This window comes from Helianthus annuus, chromosome 10 (genome assembly GCF_002127325.2).
Source record: "Helianthus annuus cultivar XRQ/B chromosome 10, HanXRQr2.0-SUNRISE, whole genome shotgun sequence".
Classification (NCBI taxonomy): Eukaryota; Viridiplantae; Streptophyta; class Magnoliopsida; order Asterales; family Asteraceae; genus Helianthus; species Helianthus annuus.
The window spans coordinates 155118609-155122043 of record NC_035442.2 but is presented as its reverse complement, the minus strand read 5'-3'; the positions used below and the strand labels follow the sequence as shown (position 1 = coordinate 155122043).

Below are 3435 nucleotides of genomic sequence, written 5' to 3'. Positions count from 1 at the left end.
AAAGTCTAAGTGTTTTTAAAGTATAGTATCTCATGATCCGAGCAGTAATGATTACAATCGAATGGCGTAGCCGATCGAACAGTACCTCGTCAATACTACACTTTGTGAGCTGGTGAGTCTAAGTGCTGGTCGATCGGTTAGCCTAGTCGATCGGCTGGCATAGTCGTTCGGTTGGGCTGTTCGATCGAACAGCCTAGCCGTTCGGCCAGCTTCTCGATTTGGTTAACTTATCACCTAACACTTGGTTATTCCCGTTGTTTGTTGGTGTTTTAGAGATATTTTGACTACGAGTTGAATCACAAAACTGAAGTCCCTATTTAGCCTACTGACTTGAGCAGGAATCACCCAGACTCGGTCAGAGACGGTTTGGAACCCAAGTTTAAGTTTAACCCGGAATCGGTATATCTCTTGGTAGAACTCGAATCTTGAACCATGTGTTTGTTTAGGTTGATTTGTAAACCGGTTCAAGTCTCGTTTTCACCTTCTTGAGTGTAAAAGAGTTGAAAGATAGATGAAAACCCATCTTCCAATCCTTTTCCACCGTGAAATGTTAAGATCTATGGAAGATTTTAGGTTATTGATGTAGAAATCGGTCAGATCTAGCTTATTCATGGTTGAATGAAGTCAAGAACATGAAGTTCTTGATGAACACCAAGAACACCATGATGACATCACTCAAGAACACCTAGATCTTGGTGATTTCATGGATGAAAATCGGATTTTGAAAGATAGAAAGATGGAGAATCGATTAATGAACAAAAACGTACAGAGATTGGAGTGAAATACTTACCGGTTTGAGAGAAATCTTGGATTTAGTGAGAAAAAGTGGCTGGTCGGTCAGAGCTTTTCCAAAAGTGGAAAGCTTGACAAGGACAGCCCTATTTATAGGCTTCCAAAAGAGGAAAGGTCAGCTGATCGAGCAGCATTCCTGATCGAGCAGCTGTCCGATCGAACAGTCCTGTTCGATCGGCTAGCCTGTTCGATCAGGTTGCCCTGTTCGATCGGCTAGCCTGTTCGATCAGGTTGCCCTGTTCGAACGGCTTGCCTGATTTTGAGTGTTTCGCGACGATTTTCGATATTTCGAGTTCGATGAACGATAATTTGAGAATGATAGAATTCCTAATCAAATTACTTTTAGTCCTAACTACTATATCTAACATACAAGCATCCTTACAACTTGTTTCCAAAGTCGGTCTCGATTGAGTTTGATTCACCTTCGAGTCTTGATTGATTTGATTGATTCACCACACACTTTAACATAAAAGTAAACATGCACAAATAACACATAAGGCACACACACACACGTATAAAAAGTACTAAAATCCCCACACTTGAGTTTGATGATTGATTTGATTAGCTTGATTATTGATTGACTAGCTTTATTGCGTTGTTACTTCCTATCACACACAATCGGTCGTTGATTCACAGTTCGATTATCGGTCGATTTGGTTTAATTATACAACACTTACTCCAAATAATACGAAAATCAAAATGAAACTAAAATGAAATTAATCTTTATTAATCTTTAATTCCAATAACAGTCAACACTTGATCTTGACTTTGACTTTGGAAAACACGGGGTGTTACAATTGGAGCTTAAATGGCGATCGAGGCTTCCATTGGACGCGTGCTCATACACAAGGATCTTCTCACCATCCTCGTCACAATATCCAAGGAGGGTAATGAGATTCTCATGTGAGTATCGAGATAGCATCATGATCTCCTTTAAGAACTCAGGGTCTCCTTGCCCAAATTCCCGACTCAGGCGTTTAATAGCAACGAGGCTTCTCCCCTTAGAGTGAGAGATTTCTCCTTCGTATACCTTCCCAAATCCACCAACTCCAATAACTTTGCTACCAAAACTATTGGTGGCTTTTTTTAGGTCTTCTAGATGGATTTTAAGATGTTCAAACTCCTTCATGAAGGACTCCATTGATCACTGAAAGTTGAGAACTTGAAAGGAGATGTGATATAAGAAACTACACAAAAAAAATGTGTTTGTAAGCTCTCTAATGAAAGAAATTGAAAGATAGTTGATGTGCTAAACCTGATGAGTTCAATGAAGAGTAATGCATTGGCTTACTAGGGATAGTAATTAGAAGCTCTTTACTTGAATAAGTCATTTCCAAACTCAATCCCAAACACCCTCTTAATTAGCTTCTAGCCTTAGCTTATTTTTGTTTTAAACAAAACTAACGAGTTGCCGCGGATTACTAGTTGATGCTTGTGCAAATGATTGAGTTTTTAGAAGAAACTTTTGTCCATATTTTACTAGTTGATTTAATAGGTTTATAACATCACTTCTTCAACAAATTAAATTACAGACAGGTCTATACACCAAACCGAACCGAAAATAAACGATCGCAGCAACCGGATCAGAAACATAGATGTAAATTTCACACTGCTGTTATGATTAGATTATGAGCAACAATCCAATATAAGTTATAAGTTGAACAATTATCCCGTATAACTAATATGTAAACTTCATACTACCTCGTGGAGGCGCTGTAGAAACAACCACTTCCTAATACCTTTGGAACTCTTCAGATCGGACTTCAGTCAGTTTGAGTTGGGGTTTTGTTTTATTCGGTTATCTTCAGATAGGATAGGTGGACAAAATCCGGTTTTCACCCAAATCATTTCGGGTCTAAAATGAAAACAGAGGAGTGTTGCAAAGTAATCATCTTCGATCTTTTTTCATTGAAATTTCTTAGAAAGAGAGTGGAAATTTCTTACAAAATAATTGGTTTTCATTGTGTGAATGTTATTGTTTGACAAAAAATGCGTAGTCAGCTTCCTCCATTTTTCATTTTTGGCCATATTTGGCTTAGCTTTACAAAACAACTTATAACTTTTTTGAAAACTTACAATGGAGTGACTTATTAACTTTTCCTCTCACAAAAGAGTTTCATCTAAACACGTTTTAATTTTTCAAAAAAGTCAATAAGCTAATAAGTCACTAAATAACCACTCTCCCAAACAACCTATGTATGAAGAATCCTTAATCGGCAGCTCGTGAGCAGGATGGAGTCGAGCTTCAGAATGGATTGAATCTGCACAACAAGAACTAAAGGACAGCACTGTTGGCCTTTGTGTAGAGAGAGGAGCCTCTGTAACCAAACTCGGATACTCGGATGTGAGAATAAGTACTGCGGGGAGTTAGGGAGAGTGTATTATGAGATGAGAGTGAAAGTACAGATTACCCGTTTTTTGAGGACTAAGTGCGATATGTATACTTGTAAGGTGCTGACGTGGCTCAAGTGATCCAGGTCAGACCTGTTACTTTTAGTTAGGGAAAGATTCCCTTGGCTCAAACCAATCGACGGAGGTCAGGGTGAAGGCCGGTGCACCCCTCATGAGATGGGGGAAATTTTTCCCCCACCCAATCATGATCTGTCATGTCAATTTCTCTTTCATGCACCACTTTTGCCCAAA

At 38.9% G+C, this 3435-nt stretch overlaps 1 long non-coding RNA gene across 1 annotated transcript; it reads right to left on the bottom strand.

Moving 5' to 3' along the window:
- Positions 1–1881: 1881 nt before the first annotated feature.
- LOC118483180 lies at positions 1882–2807 on the bottom strand. The gene is made up of 2 exons (XR_004869792.1): positions 2494–2807; positions 1882–1979 (listed from the first exon to the last, which is right to left on the bottom strand). It is a non-coding gene; the product is annotated as an uncharacterized LOC118483180 (long non-coding RNA).
- Between the last annotated feature and the right edge of the window lie 628 nt (positions 2808–3435).